Consider the following 16,814-nt stretch of genomic DNA (forward strand, 5'->3'; position numbering starts at 1 on the left):
CACCCCAAAATAACAATGCAGAAATTACTGGAACTTATATCATGCAAGTGCAAAGAGATGTCTACACGCTGTCGATGCTTCAGATCAGGTCTGAATTGTACACTTCTTTGTAGTTGTGAGGGTCAGTGCAATACGTAAAACGTTCCTTAAAAAAACTTATTACAGTTTTTGTTATAACAGCTATTTTTTCTTTGTTATTAAAACATGTAATTTTCGTCTATTTCTCTTATATGTTTAAAATGTAAGCATTTTAACAAAATTGTTTTATTATACGATAGCATTAATAATTAAGTTCTCGATCCATTTTGGGCGGTGACTTTAATTATTTCTGCATTTTAACCTTTCTTTCATTCAATATAAAAGTAAAATACTGACAAAAAGTATTAAAACATGAAGTGAAAATTTAAATTTAATGAAACTGGAAAGGTTCTTTTATAATGCAGGTATAACAGTAAAAGTTTTACTCCAATATTGCAGGAAAGTCATTGTTTTCCTATCAATTTTCACGTTGATACTGTAATAATTATTAAACTATTTGTCTTCTTTACTAATAATAAAGCTCAAAGTTTGTCTGGATATCTGTCCGGATGTCTCTCTGTGACGAGCATAGCACCTAAACCGTTCGGCCGATTTTCATGAAATTTGGCACAGAATTTGTTTTTAGCATGGGGGTGTGCACCTCGAAGCGATTTTTCGAAAATTGGATTTTGTTCTTTTTCTTTTTCAATTTTAAGAACATTTTACCGAGCAAATTATCATATCGTGGACGAGTAAATCACAAAATTATCATAACGTGGAACGGTAACATACAAAAATGTTGAGAAGGCCAGGGCCCACCCAGGGCTGTCGTGCAACTGAGGAAGGAAGGAACCGTAAAAAATAACATAGCAAATTGGGGAAAAATTCATCACCCATTGTTTGTAAATATACAGGCGAATCAAATGACCTTTTGATTTTTCTACGAGGAAAGCCGTGCGGGTACCGTTAGTATAAAATAAAACTAAGCTCTGTTGAAGAGCTTTTTTAAACGGCTTTCAGATAATGTATTTGAATTTTACAAAAATATGACCTATTATGTAGTTCTAAGCAGTTAAACCAACGTACTAACCGATACATGGCGGCCATTTTGATGACGTCACTACAGGGGGTCTTGACCTCCAATCGATTGCCTCCCGGCGGTTTTTTGCTCTCTTATATGAACATAAGTGCTGTACAAAATTTCATACTGGTATCCGGAAGTGAAATGTTTTTGCACAAACTCCACCGACTATAAAGACACTTGAGTCCAAACACGCTTGTTGTTGCAAAGCAGGAATGACTTGCTGCTCAAGAAGTGCGCAATATCGGGAACCTGTGACGCAGGGCTCCCAACACATTTTAGCCATAGAAAAGGGTAAAAGAGGACCAGTTTGAATCAAAAAGGGGACCAAAGAGGACCAGTTAGGATTAAAAAGAGGACTTTGGGAGGACCATTCATAGTTAAACCCAGGGAAGCACCAAAAGGCAAATTAGCTGCCTGGCCCTAAATACGTGAAGATAATTCGTTAATTAACCATAATAATGATTTTTAATGATAAATCCTTATCACCTTCTGTACAACTGAACTTTTTATCCATTGAATTATCTTATTTACACAAACATTTGGAGGGGAGGGGGGTCACAAGCAAGCATGTAACTGACCATCTTACAGAGTAACTTTAATTGTAAAATAAATTTTCTATTAATTAACAAGTAAAAACTGGCTAATTAAAAATAATCACCTAAATGACCGATAATCAGTGCATACTTAAATTATTACAGTAAACACCTTGGCACATAGTAGTTTACAAAAATTTTCACATAACCAGTTTAAAGATAATTCATTTTAATATAAGGTACCGCAAGACAAGAAGATATAGTTTAGAGGCCAGAAGGTCCCCCTCCACAGCCCTTGGTTTTTTACACATATTTCTAGCCTAAATATGGTAAGTTTATATATATATGAGAGTTCATAACCAAACACACACACCAAAGCAGGAGGTAATTTCTGGCTACGCTACTGACTAAGTTCAAAAATATTAGAGATTTGCCAAATCATTTATTAGTATGCTAAGTATCCAAAACATTTCTTCATATGTATGTATTAGTTGTTCGGACACCAAAAAATATTGTAACTGTCTTCAAGTATATATAAAAATTAGTGAAAAAGAAAATTTTTTATTAAAGTCACCACACCCAAAAATATACAAACACTGCTTAAGCGATAAATACACTGAGTGTAAATTTGAGCCTGCTTTTACTGGATAACTTAACGTAATAAATAAATGTGTAAGTTCAGATTCATAGAGCTATACTTTCAAATTGAAAATATTCATTATGAGTATTTAAAAAAATAATAAAAACAAGGATACAAAATTTTAGTTTTTAAAAATAAAATTAAATAATATAATTTGAGGTAGCACATGTCAAAACAGTTTCCAATTTCCAAAAATGTTAAAATAATGTGCAATACTGCTATAGTTCGAAAAATAACTAAGTTTATAATCCATTAAAATTAAACAAAAAATAAGCTAATCTATGGTGGAGTATGTCAAAATAACTTCCGATTGCCAAAAATATTAAATATGAACAAGATGCAAAAAGATTGAAATCTGCAACACAAGAAGCAATTCTTCGCGAAGTTCGAGTTCGTGCAATGCTGCTATGGTTCAAAAAATAAGAAAGCTTATCTATTAAAATTAAATTAAAGATAAGCTTATCTACGATGGCGTATGTCAAAATAACTTCCGATTGTCAAAAATATCAAAATATTGACAAGATGCAAAAAGATTGAAATCTCAAACACGACAAGCAATTTTCCGCGAAGTGCGAGTAAGTTCAATGTTGCCGTGGTTTCGAAAAAAAGTAGTTTATTTTCTATTAAAATTAAACAAAAAATAAGCTTATCTATGTTGAAGTGTGTCAAAATAACTTCTGATTGACAAAAATATCAAATTATTTACAAGATGCAAAAAGATTGAAATCTCAAACAACGATAAGCACTTTCCGCGAAGTGCGAGAAAGTTCAATGTTGCTATGGTTCCAAAAATAAAAAAGTTAATTGTATATTAAATTTAACCGAAAAATAAGCTAATCTAAGAAGGTGTTATGGTAAAATAACTTCCGATTGCCAAAAATATCAAAATATTTACAAGATGCAAAGAGATTGAAATCTCAAAACCCTGCAAGCAATTTTCGGCGAAGTCCAAGAAAGTTTGATGTCAACATGGTTCCGAAAAAAGAAGTAGTTTTTTATCTATTGTAATTAAACATAAAATAAGCTAATCTAAGTTAATGAATGTTAAAACAACTTCTGATTCTCAAAAACATCAAAATATTAACAAGATGCAAAAAGATTGAACTCGCAAACACAGGGAAGTAATTTTTCGCGATGTTACATATCGAACACAAGTTCAGAAAATTGCACTGATGAAACATTCTTTCTTTTTACAAGGGCGTACGAACTCGTGAGAAATATCGGTAGCAAAATGCTTTGATCTGATGTCATAAACTCCTCCCCCAAACCTCTCCATTTGCTAGATTTCCATGTTACAGCGGTTGAAGGAGGAGTAATGACGTCAATCTGAAGCGAAATAATACTAGAAAGTCAGGTTCAATAGAAAAACGGCGCCGCGGCCGCGTATTCGGGCATAACAAACGTCAACACACAGTATCTTTTAATGTATTGAAAATTTTTAAAATCTGATTTTTGAGTAAAAACAATATAAAAGCGGACTAAACGGACCAAAATGTTAAAAAGCGGTCTAAAGCGGACTTTACCTTAAAAAACGGACTTTGGCGGGAAAAGCGGACCATTTGGGAGCCCTGTGTGACGGAACACCTTTTAGGATCTCGAAGAAATAGGGACCGAGGATGCAGTAACAGTTCATACACAACATTGTTGTTGCCGTTTGTTTTACGTTTGTAGAGCGCCCCTTATCGTCGATTTTTGAACTATTTTTTTTATTGCATAATCCTGCTCCCCATGGTCGATATAATATATATTCAAAGTTTCATCGAAATCCGATGCGTAGAACGGTCACTAGAGGGATCAAAACAGGGTAACTTTAATTATAACCACCCTGTATTTTAAAATATGCTTTTATGCAACGGTGCGGCAGACAGGAAGAATTTTTTTTCGGGAAATCAAGTCAGTTTCTCAATTCGAATAAGAGTTCTTTTCGACACTTAATGTTTTTTTTACCCCCTTTTCAACACGAATGAAGTTCATAGCATTTTAACTTATTAAAAATATCTTTCTCAAGAAATATCATGCTTTCACGAAAGAAAAATAAAGCTACTCGTGGGAAAATTTAAGGCGCTTCATGCAATCAATTTTTGTGTTACAATTGTGAACGTCTCAAAAAAATAACTTCTAACCAATATTTTAATTCTATAGTGGGGAAAAAAAGAACCAGATAAGACATTTTTGATTTTTTTCCCAAAAACTATTCAAATTAAACATAAATTTTTATTGAAGTTAAAAACGGTATGAGAGCGTATTGCAACCACATAAAATGAAAATCTGAAAAATTTTTTTTTTGAAACTCAAATTTTTAATACTGATGATTTGGAGTTAAATGACACAAACATCCCTTTACATGAAGAAACTAGTGAACAGAAGCTACGTAGGCAAATAATGAAGCTTTAAAACGTTTTCAGCTTCAGATTTGTCAATTTCATACCCTTATTCACTTTGAAACGTAGTAATAAGTAATAATACAAATATAATATTTTGTGACGAAAGGTTTTTTTTCTGTAAAATGTTGAAAGAAAGTGCAAACTTACAACATTATTTAGGAACATTTTAATACAGGGGTTCTCAAACTTTCTCGACTCGCGGCACGCAAGAATATCCATAAAATAATGTCACTACTCCTATCTCAAGCAGATGACTTTAAATAAATCCAGCCTAAACACTTTCAAAATTGCCGTTTACATAGTATTTACCAGCCATCTCAGTCTTATTAATCTTCTTATTTAGTATACTTGGTTCTTTTTATTGTTTAAGATTTTAATATTGGTTTCTGTCAATATCAAAATTGTTCCAGCCAGTGTCGCTTGAGAACTGTTCTGTTCTCCCCAGGCACCACATCCGGTTAAACCCTCACCGGGGTTTGTACGGTGGTGATTGGTGGGGTTTAAATCAATAAAAAAAATAAATAAGTACTAACATCCTGCAAAAAATCGGCTTTCCCCTTAGTTGCGACACGAAAAGCGTATAATCATTGCTCTTGCAATGTTTCAGAGGGGGGGGGGGAGGTAGAAGCAAGATGGGTGGGGGCTGGGACTTTGTGATTTTTTAGTGCACACTTGGTATGCTAACACCCTGCAAAAATTCAGTTTTCCCTAAATTAGCTGCGACTAGGGATTGCAATACTGGAGCAAAAATTCAAGACCCGTATTCGGTATTTTAAAACGTGATACCGGTATTTGAAATTTCTTCAAAAAATGCTTGAAAGCATATTATTTTGTTGCCACCTTTCATAATTTTGTACAAAAATTGTATTATTTTTGAAAACGTATTGTGAACAAATATAAAAAGGAACAAATGTCATAACAAATACAAAAAGATTAAAACACATAATGCTTCTTCTGAATTGTCTCTAGGAACTCATTTAGTGCTCAACCTTACAACAGTTGAAAATACTCCGTCCAAATTCACGAAGGTCGGTGGTACTGTTAACAATGCGCGATACACCTTGTATAACTGCCTAAAAGTCCTTCATATTCAAATAAGACGGTCTCTTGCGCGTTATTCTTGAAAAAATCGTTTTGTGTGTGTAATTTTTTTTTCTGAGTGACGATGCTTTTCCAATATTAAAATCATTTTCTCTTGAGCAGCAGAGGTTTGCATTTACTTTTTATTATTAGCTTTTTGTTTTGAAATTTACGATAAACTTGATGAAATTTGATCTTATAAATTAGTTCTTATTCGTTTTCGCGTTCTTTTCAAAAATTTTTTACAATTTATAATTATGTAAATATCTGAAAATATGTGTTAAATGATTATGCGTATCATCTGTGTAAGTTTTCCAGGCACTATACAATTTCGAAATATTATATTGCCAAATATAAAGCGAGACATGATAACAAGCCAATACCAGTGACAAAAATTACCATTTGTTTTACTAACAAGAAAAAAGTTTTTTTTTTTTTTTTTTTTTTTTGCCAAAATTCAGTACAGTTGAAACAAATATTTAAAGGAAATATCATAAGGTATTACGGCAATTGATGGTTGGAATAAATTACTCACAGAACAAATACGTTCGAAATTAACTTTTTTCACAAAAGGGAATGCGAGTGAACACGAAAATGCGATTCATCTCACCATCTAGTAATGAAAGTATCATTTTGCAATCTTTCCGCTACATTTTGTTTAATGATATTCTACTAGTTCGTGCTTTTGAAGCCAAATGTTTACATCAATAGATTGATTTTGGTTCTGTAGCTCGGTAAAAGTAATGGATATTTAAAATATAGATATTAAAAAATTATATTAGAAATTCTTTCATTGAAACTTATTATTTTCAGCTAGTACCGAAAATGCCGGTATTTTACCTCAATAAATACCAGTATTTCGAAATTCCAAAAATTGCTCGAAATACCGGTACGGTATTGCAATTACTAGTTGCGACAAAGCTTTTTTTTTACCTTCATTGACTGGGCTATATGACGGGTGAAAATTGATTCTACTCTTCTACATTTGAACGAATCCATTGCCTGTTTGGTGATTATTTTGATAGTTGAAATTGTAACCCTAACTGTAGGTAGTGTTCATTGTTGAACATTTTTTACCGGACCGAAGTTACCGGATCGAGTTCAGCCCGGTCACAATGAAGCCTTTCCCTGCATGTTAAACATTATCAAAACATATTATCAAATTATCATGTCGTGGTGCGAGTTTCATTGTTGAAACACGCGGGTTACTCGATCATCGGCTATTATTTATATAAGGATTCACGTTCCGCTATTTGATTATTTGCCACACCCCCCAATTACATGCCTGATTGGAGAGACAGTTGGGGGAGGCGATTGAAGCAGTGATCCTTTGGTACTGTTCTGAACAATGGTTTTGCTAATTTATTTTCCCCTGCTTTTTTTTTTCCTCCCCAGCCAAAACAATATGCCATGTAGAACATGTTCTGCCATGAGGAACATTAATGCGAAAGAATATATATGTATAAAAAATAAAAAACTATTTCTATAAGCTTCATATATGCTAAAAAATATGAAATAAAATATGTATATGGTTTCCTGATTAAAACACTAAAAAGTTGCAGTTGATCTTAAAACCTTTATATTTAGAGTAATTCTAAAGCAACTAATAAATTTTAAATCTAAAAATGAGAGAAGAAATAGGCGGTACACAGCTTTTTACGAATCGCTCTTACTATACCACCTCTATTTCTTCTCTCAATTTTTAATTTAAATTGTATTGGTTGCTTTAGAATTACTCCAAATATGAAGAGGTAGTTAGATCAACTGCAACTTTTTAGTGTTTTAATCAAGAAACCATATACTTATTTTATTTCATAATTTTTAGCGCAAACGAAGCTTATAGAAATCGTCTTAAGAATTAAAAGATAATTTTTTAAAAATTTGTTTGGTTATAAAATTAATTTAAAAAAAAAGAACAATCGAAAAAGATATATGTTCTTTTATCTTAATCTAACTGTATTGCGCATGAAGAGAGAATAAGAGAATAGCTTTTTTCTTTTGTCTTTCATCAATCTTTTTTCAGTATTGCTCGTTTGTATGTTCAAATTTAAAAGCAATTTTGTTCTAGTATAATGAAAAAAGAAAGCTTTTACAACCGTCTGCAAATAATGAAACTGATTTGTTATGACAATGTTGTATTGTTGACAATGATTCCTTTATTCAATTTTTCATTGTTTATGGCAACAATTAAAAAGGGGAAGTATTTTAAATTTACAATTACTATTATTTTTCATTGTTTCCAACAACAATTCAAAACTGAAAGCAAAATGCAAGATGACAGAGAATGTAAGCTAAGATCTAGTCTTGAATAATTAATTGATAGGAGGAATTTTGTTACACCTTTTACACTTACATCAAAGTATCAAAGCAATACATAAAGTAAAAGATTAAGGCTAATTAATTAGGGAAATTGATCATATTCTTCACACCAGAAAAAAAGAGAAAACAAATCATAACAACAAACAGGTTTATTTCCAACTGAGAATTACAAAGAATTACATAAATTATATTCAAAACACTCAATATATTCAAAGCGAATTACAAAATTTATAACAACATCAAATATGCATACTACTAACAGTAAGGCACATATTTAAAGTAAAATTATAATTTTACTGTTTAGAGAAACCACTTGTTGGGGTAAGGGTAGGCTTGCCAGATGTTCCGGTTTTCATACAAAATCCCATTTTCTCGGCTGGGTTTACTTCACGTCCGGGAAAATGATAAATTTGATTATGGGTGACCAAAAATTCGAAAACTAGTTAACTGCGGCGGGATCTTGAGCATAATTACTTTTGCATTTGTAACCTTGATGCGTATAATTGACATCAGATTAGCTTGTGAATATTTTTTACGCGGTTAAAACTAAAAAAGTTTTTCTAAACAAGTCCTAGCCAATAAAAAGTGCATGTGAGTATCATGGTCAATATTTTATTCACTTCAACTGTTAATTCTTTCTTAGGTAACAACCTACAAATATCTACATGTTCCAAATGAAATGTTTAAATATATATGTTTGTGTAATTTATTATTGCCACTTGATCGATTAGCTTTTGAAACTACTCATTAAACCACTATAAAAACCAGCAAAGAGTATAACTCTTGAATTCCTACGAAGCTGGGAGGGCATTTTGTTGTCCCGGTTGAGCATTTCAGAAATCTGGCAAGCCTATAGGGGTTAGGGAAGGGAAACAAACTGCAATATTTTTGGTGTGGGAAGGTAAAGCACAGATGCAGGAATGAGCTTTTAAGATATTTGAAGAAAAGCATTTTGGAGTACAATCCTAATGTTAGGGAAATGTTGGAATTGGACGCTTTTTCTACGCTTAATTTTCAGCGAAAAGCAAATAAGCAAGTTTGTACAACACAACTTAAGTACAAACAATAGAAGACAAAAAAGTAAAACAAATAAATAAATAAATGTAAACATACCGCACATTATCTTCCCACTTCAAAATAATGCTGATTATTCTAATTAATTTTACTGAAAAAAAATGCTATTTTTATCCCTTCTGAAGATGCAATTCCATACATACAGGGTTACCAACATTAGAGGAACGATTTGAGGAGCAATTTAAGATTTTGCGGAGCAATTCGGTATTTTGTAAAAAAAATCAATAAAAATAACTGGAACTACTTGCCTAAAATTGTTTTTGAGCTTTAATAATCATTTTAAGTACTCATATAAAAATAATGTTTAGATTTAAAAAATAGCCTCAAACGCTATTTCAATCTTTGAGTATAAGCACCTTTAAATTACATACTAACATCTTTGTCATGATAAAATGGATTTTTATCCCGGGAGCAAAACGATTCATTTATAAGGAAAATCACAAATGTACACACATATTCAGAAAAAACACCTATGAACGCTGCTGAATGATTTATCAGTTGAAAGTTCACAATTTTAACTTTGTAGCACCTTAATTTCCAGAGATATTACTAAAAAATTGAATTAGCTTTCTTTCACGATTTTCATGGCAAAAATGTATACCTACACATTGAAAGTAAAGGTGCCAATTGCAAAAGAGCGATTCTTTTTGAGGATGATGAACTTAGTCAGAACTTCTAAGTTGTATAGAACACTGGTTAAAAACTTTTTCCAGTTAATTTTTATGAGATTTAATTATTGCAGAAAATCAAAGAAATCTTAATGATTTCCAGTTTTTAACTGTTGCCTAGCCATCTTCTATTTGTTAACAAAAAAAAAAAAAAAAAACAAAAACAAAAAAAAAAACAAAAAGGTTGTAGTTAATTGAAGAACACAGTGTTTAAAATGGCTTTCAATTTTTGGTTGATTCTGCTTTTGCCAATAGCAAAACTTAGTAGTAGTGATTATAAGTAAGAGCCAAAGATTCATACAAAAGATATAGAAATTCTTTTTCTAGATGGTCGTGACATACTAGTTTCCACTTGTAAACTCACAATGCATTAAAATCAAGAAAATATGCAAAGATGCACCACATACCGAATCTTCGGTTATAATTCTAACCAAATATATTCAGCGGAATACCGAATAATATTTTAAATCGATGTACATTAAATATAGATCCCCCCCCCAGAGGTAAATGCAAATTAATAGGAGAATGAAAGCTAATTTGGTTTATGTTTGTCTGCAATTCTACACAACTTGATAATTTATTTATTCCTGGGCCTATGATTTGATAACTGGTGATAATCATAGAAACATTGTTATGTGAGAATTCATAACCTTCAAACCCAAGTTGCTTAAAATATCATAACAATTTATTCAAGGGTTTCCTGCTGTTTTAGTCTCTTTCGTAACAGAACAAGTGATAAAGCACCTGATAACTCAACATCTGAATCAGTGGTTGGAAGTAGCCTGCTGGCGCTACAAGTAGCGACATTTTTTACTAGTTAGTAGTGTAGCGCACTACTTTAAAAAAAAGAGTAGCGAGTAGTTCTGCTCGATACAAAAAAAAAGGAGTTTGTAGCGATTTCGAAAAACTACTTTTAAATGAAGTTTCAGAAAAAAAAAAAAAGAAACGAGGTTTCAAATGAATCTGACAGGTGAAAGTCTCAAGCGAGTAAAGGTCACACCAATCAGATTCGCGTAAGACCTTGAAAAATACGAACTGACCTCAGACATATGATACCGTACATTCTTTGTTTGACGCCATTAATTTGTTTGGCATCGAGATGTTCAAATTTCCGCTTCAATATTCGCTTTGAATAGAGCATGCATAAAAAGAAAAGAATAAGCTATAATTGCCAATTTAGTGCAGCGTTTGTGCTTTCTGGTAGCAGAAAATGTCCCGTGGATGAACATTTTAAAATGTTTTAGGAGGCCCTGACCGGTTAACAATAAATATTACAGTGTTATTGAAATTTATGATTACGGAAATTTTTCCGTTTCATGGAAACTTTGCCCCTCCAGCAAAAAGCTTTCGGTATCAATGTCATCAGCATATACAGTCAAATATTAACTTACGCGAGAGATGCGTTCCTCGCATAAATGAAAAAGCTGTGTTATTCAATAAAAATACTGTTAGGATGCACATTATCAATGGGAGCGAATGGCGTAAAATGAAACTACTGTACGTATAGCACGTAGCAATAATAAAGTGCAGCACAAGCACAACAATAGTACTATACAATAGATGCAGTAATTATACTCGGCGCATTTTTAGCTGTTCAAGCATTTTAAAAATCTTTAAATTCCTTTAGTTGTCAGAAACTTGCTATTTTTCCTTTCATTTTCAAACTTTAGTTAAACAGCCCACTTGTGTGAAATTATGTTTCATCAACACTATATTTAGAATGAAAAATATACGGAGTGGTGATTTGTACGTTAACAAAGCGATGTTTCAACTAGTACAGTGTGATAACTTCCGCTTTCAGTGATGCTAAAGAAAAAGTCCATTCACGGCGTTAAAAAAATTTAATTACCCAATAAAAAAGGCAATACTTAAGCCCAACGATTCAGTTCCGAAAATTTTCGTGTTGCAGGTGAGGAATTCGCGCTAGCTCTAAAATTCATTTTTCGAGAAGAACATATAGCCGTTTCGGGTTTTTCGAATTCAGTTGCAGTGCGAATCCATTGCAGTTTAAAATTACACATAGAAGTAAAGTAAACATTCTTAGTTCTGTTTCATATTTCGGATATTTATTAATGTTTTATTTTTAATACTAAGACCATTTGGAATATTTTGCATATTTCTTAATTTATTTTCTTTTTTACTGATTGAGTTTGGACATTTTAACATAAAAAAAGTCAATTATTAAATATTGTACGTTTTTGAGGTTATTCGGTAAAATTGAATGATGTTTTTATTCATTTTTTTCAGTAGCGTAAGAAAGGAGATGGTGTCCATGTCCAGACCCGTAACTCGAAGCTCAAAATCAATTACTTAACTCTCCTACAGAATATAAGTTCCTATTCCTATAAAATCAACTCCTATAATGGAAATTAAAAATTTTCTCTTTTGTTTAAAATATGTTTTTCTTCACCTAAATCAATTTTATGTACATGTATGCCTATGTAAAAATTAAATCAAATCACGCCCACATCTATTTACATTTTCAAGTAGACAAGATGTACTTCTTGAATTAAAAATTCACTGTCAGGAACGAATTAAAAATTTAAAGGTTGAATTCTTCCACATTTTAAATCCAATGCTTTTCATTTATTTATTTTTTTAAAAAGTAGCGACCAATTTTCAAAAGTAGTTTGCAGTTGCTACATTTTGAAAAAAGTAGTTATAGTTAACTACATTTGTAATAAAGTAGTTGTAGTTTGCTACAAAAAAAATGCAGTTTTTCCAACCACTGATCTGAATGCTTTCTTTGGTTGCGTTCGTTGAATGACCGGTAGCTTACCGGTCGGTTGATCACATGACAAATAATGACGTCAGCTCCAATGCTTTAGCATATGCTGACGTCATTAGCTGTCATGTGATTAACAGACCGGTTGCTATAGTGATGGGCATAGTCGAGATTTCGGGAATCGAGTACTTCTGATAATCAAGATCTTTTTTTAGGTCGAGTACTCGAGCAATTGATAATCAAGATCTTTTGAAATCGAGAACTCGAGCGATTGCAATTGAAATCTTTTGAAATCCAGAACTTGAGCGATTGCAATCGAGATCTCTTGAAATCGAAAACTAGAGCGATTGTTAATCGAGATCTTTCGAACGAGAACTCGAGCGATTGACTTTTCGATTACTTTGAATCGAGTTCTCGAAATGTTTCAAATCGAGATCTCGAGATGTTTGAATCGAGTACTCAAGTAGTTCATTTTTCGAGCTTTTCCCGAATTGAGTTAACTTCTACCGGAGTGCCCACTAGAAGGGGGGAGGGGGCATGGTGCAGCCTAAGCCATTAAAATTTTTGAGACTGTTTTTTTGAGAGGGTTTTTTTAAACCTCATTTTCGGGAGGAGGGAGGGGGGTCCATGGCGCAGCCTGTGAAACTGAAATTTTTGGGAGCGGTTTTTTGAGAAGTTTTTTAAAATCTCATTTCGGGAGGGTGAGGGCGAGCTCTTTTTCTAGACGGATGCTCCATAAGATTTGAGGAGGTGCGCCATTGCCCTGAGAGATGGAAGGGGGGGGGGGAGGTGAAACCCTTGACTTTTGGAGTTGAATTCGAGTTGTTTTGGCAGGGATGCGCTTGAGATACGGATGTGCCATCAAGTCTGTCATTTAGGGGTTTAAGAAATGATAAAGTTCAATATCAAATTTTTCAAATCAAAGGAACAGAATCACATAATAAATAAAAACGATAGAGTTTTTCAAAAGCGGATGCAATCGGATTTTGAATTGCGCAAAAAATTGGAACCAAGTCGAAAAATCGTAAAAACAAGTTCCAAATGCACAAACTTGATGATAAATAGCAAAAACTGCCAAATATGTTGAAGAAACTGCAACATTTCATGCGAAATCTCACTTTTGGCGCAAGTTTGTCCGATTTTGGGGCAGAAAAGTCCATTTAGCGGTCTTTTGGAGCAGTTTGGCTTAATTGGCGCAGCTGGCACATCCCTGAATTTAGTGCACCTCTAGAAATATGCAAGTAAAACTACAATTAATAAAATAATACTTACTCAATCAATTTGGATTCTTTTCTTCTAAAAAAAAAAAAAAGTTTTTATTTTGCTATGTTGAATGAAAAAATATTACATGTAAACCAGGGATTTAAGTACTAAAAAACACTCATTTAAGTCACCTGATAAGCTCCAAGTACTACAGGCAAACTCAAACTCACCTATTCAAAAACAAGAGCCCCCACGCCCGCATCTGCATACCCAAAGTGCGGTGAGACCCCGCCCCCTAGGGACACAATGATCCAAGAAATTGAAAAATACTGAAAAAAAAAAAAAAAAAAAAACTAGCACTAAGACATTAACATTGCAATATACATTGTTTGTCTCTGGGGAGGGACCCTACCGATTTTGTCACACAGGGGCCCCAAAATTTATAGATCCAAGCCAGCCCCTCTCCCCAGGACTAAGGCCCTTTAAAACATCACCCTACAAATTTCTAAGGTACAATCAGTGCTGAGATTCCTCCCTTCCTTCAATGAATAACCATGAGTGGCAAAATTATAATAAAATGAGTGGCAAAACTTACCCAGGACCTCTAGAGCAGATTCAGGGGAGAGTCAAAGGATCACCTGACCGACCCCCTTGTGACTAAGTTTTTTACGACTATTATAAAATTTCAATTTTTGAATCCTGAAAAAAGTTTATGAAATCAATATTAACCTTTTTCCAAATAGTTTCTAGCTGTAATCTCAAATAATTCAAAGCTTACGATAATGTGACCAGTTTGTCTGCCTAAAGAAATGGGTAGTTGAGTTTTTGATGAAAATTTGCGGGAATATGATCTATGGCGCAGGTAACGCTATTAAAAATTTAGGGTGAGGGATTTGAAAGGGTTGTGCTCCCATACATCGCCCTTGGAGGGGAGGCATCCCTGATTACCTAATATTTTTTGCATGGGAGGTATAACGTTTGCCAATGACACTTGACCCCTCCTACAAACATTTCTGGATCTGCCCCTGTAGGACCAGGGGAAGGGCCGGGGGGGGGGGGATCACGGCCTCCCTCCTTTAATGTACCTAAAATAGTCGATTGCTGTATTTCAAGGACTTGTATTTTGAAAAACTTGTTCAAGCCTTCCTATTATTGCCTGAATGGTATGCTTCTGATCTTGCCAGGAAATCTTTTTAAAGAGAGATAAGGTTAAACTTTAGGGGTATGGTTACTTTTAGACTTTTTTATGCTTAAAAAAAGGAAGATTCTTCAATGTTGGAAATTCCTTTGGATACACCTCTGACACCCCTCTAAAACATAAAGCTAAATCTGAACCTAACATACAGAAACCAGGTCAGGAACAGGTGCATAGAAAAACAATCTAAAAGAACTTTTCAAATTGGATAGCTTTTTTTTTCTTAAAAATTATTTATATTTTTGAGAAAGAAGTTCTCAGCATTTTCGTTCAAAATGAAACACTCTAGATCTAGCAATAAAGAAAGAGCATTAATAATGCATTTTCAAGTGTATTATTTAAAACAGTGCTTCCCAACTTACAGCCGTGAAGCTGATACATGTGGCCTGTTTTAGGAATCTGAGTTTATTTCCTGGAAACTTCTACCAAGCATTTTTACTCGGAATTCAGAGTGAATTCATTTGAATTGAAAACTTCTTTTTTTTTCAATATTGAACTATTATATCCTGGAGCTAAATGGTCTGTAGCTTTTGAAAAACAGATGGAAACTTTGCATTGATAAAAAAAAGCACGTTTGAGTAGACCCTTATGGGGCATTTCATAGTATTTGGCTGCGACAGACTCTACACTTCATAAAGATGTTTTAGCTTCCTACTCATGATTAGTGCAAATATCCCCTCCCCAGAGGCCAGCAGTGTATATCTGTACCTGAGAGGGAAACAACACTATGTACATTTTCATAACTTTACAGGGGAGTTTGTTCTATCCCTCTAAGTGAAAGTGGACTTGGTGTTCTTTTAGAATACACTATATCCATTAAGTAATAACTGGTTTTGGACATAGTGCTCTATGCCTCTAGGAAATATGAGAAAAGCTGATTTTAACTCTGTAATTTCATTTTGGGATAAAATGGACACAGTGTTGTATCCCTCCGAGATACAGATATTTACACCATTAATAAGTTGCTTATTTTTAAAAAAAATTTTTGGGCCGTCGGGTCGCTTAAGGGCGTGTTCCCCACTCCTTACTGTTAGATCCTACTACAGATCCGGGCCTGCCTCCACACTGTGTTATAACACTTTATGAATAAAATGTAAAGGATTTCTGTTTTCAATTCATTTAGTTAGTTTTGAAAGTAAATATTTAAAATACTACTTCTCTTTTAATGGCTTATGAAATTAATTTGTAATGTCTATACTGTATCAGGCCCCCTATAGCTGGTCGATTTGGTGCTATTCATTGACATCCAAGCTGTATCAGAAATTTTTCGTACCAAAACCAGGGCTTGGAGCCGGAAGGAATAGGGCCGACACCGGGTCCTGGATTTTGAAACATCCAACTCCGACCATTTTATTTATTTATTTTATTTTACTTTTCCGATTCATCCCCTACCCTCATACAGAAATAGAAGTATTAATTCTTTTTTATGAAATATAAGCATTGCATTTTATTGTAAACCTAAGATGCATACAACGTTAGAAATTAAATTTTCCAATAATTACAATTTTATTTAAAAGTGAGATCATTTAAAAACCTCATTTTTTTAATGAAAAGGTTTAATTTGTTTTTCTTTAATGTTTAACAAATAGATGCTGATCAAATCGTGTGCTATTAATTTTTAAAAATTGTAACTTGAGAATAAAAAAAAGGTTTTTTTTTGCTAACTTTTTTTGAGTGGGGGCGGTCCACCCCGGCTGACACACATCTGGTGGGTGACACGCCAAGTTAATTTCCGAGTTTATAAAAAAAAATATACTTTAATTCTAAAAAAAAATTCCCCAATAAATCTGGAATAAAATTTCTTCTATAAAATTTCAACAAAAATATGGCACTATTCTCATATTGCGGTGGTGAGGTTCGAGCACATGTACGCCTGGAGCAAATTTTACAC

At 33.3% G+C, this 16,814-nt stretch overlaps 1 protein-coding gene across 3 annotated transcripts in view; it reads right to left on the minus strand.

Annotated features, from left to right (window-relative positions):
* Positions 1-16,814, minus strand: part of LOC129223887 (reactive oxygen species modulator 1-like) — a 76,717-nt gene that overhangs the window by 49,248 nt on the left and 10,655 nt on the right. The window contains exon 1 of one of the 3 annotated variants that reach the window (XM_054858261.1): positions 13,959-14,068. The exons of 1 other annotated variant lie outside the window; for it this stretch is intronic. The gene's annotated coding sequence lies outside the window, so the exon portion shown is untranslated. Of the gene's footprint in view, positions 1-13,797; positions 13,824-13,958; positions 14,069-16,814 lie in introns of those variants that run through there. One more of the 3 variants, XM_054858262.1, reaches the window with a different exon arrangement.

This window comes from Uloborus diversus, chromosome 6 (genome assembly GCF_026930045.1).
Source record: "Uloborus diversus isolate 005 chromosome 6, Udiv.v.3.1, whole genome shotgun sequence".
In the NCBI taxonomy this organism is placed as follows: domain Eukaryota; kingdom Metazoa; phylum Arthropoda; class Arachnida; order Araneae; family Uloboridae; genus Uloborus; species Uloborus diversus.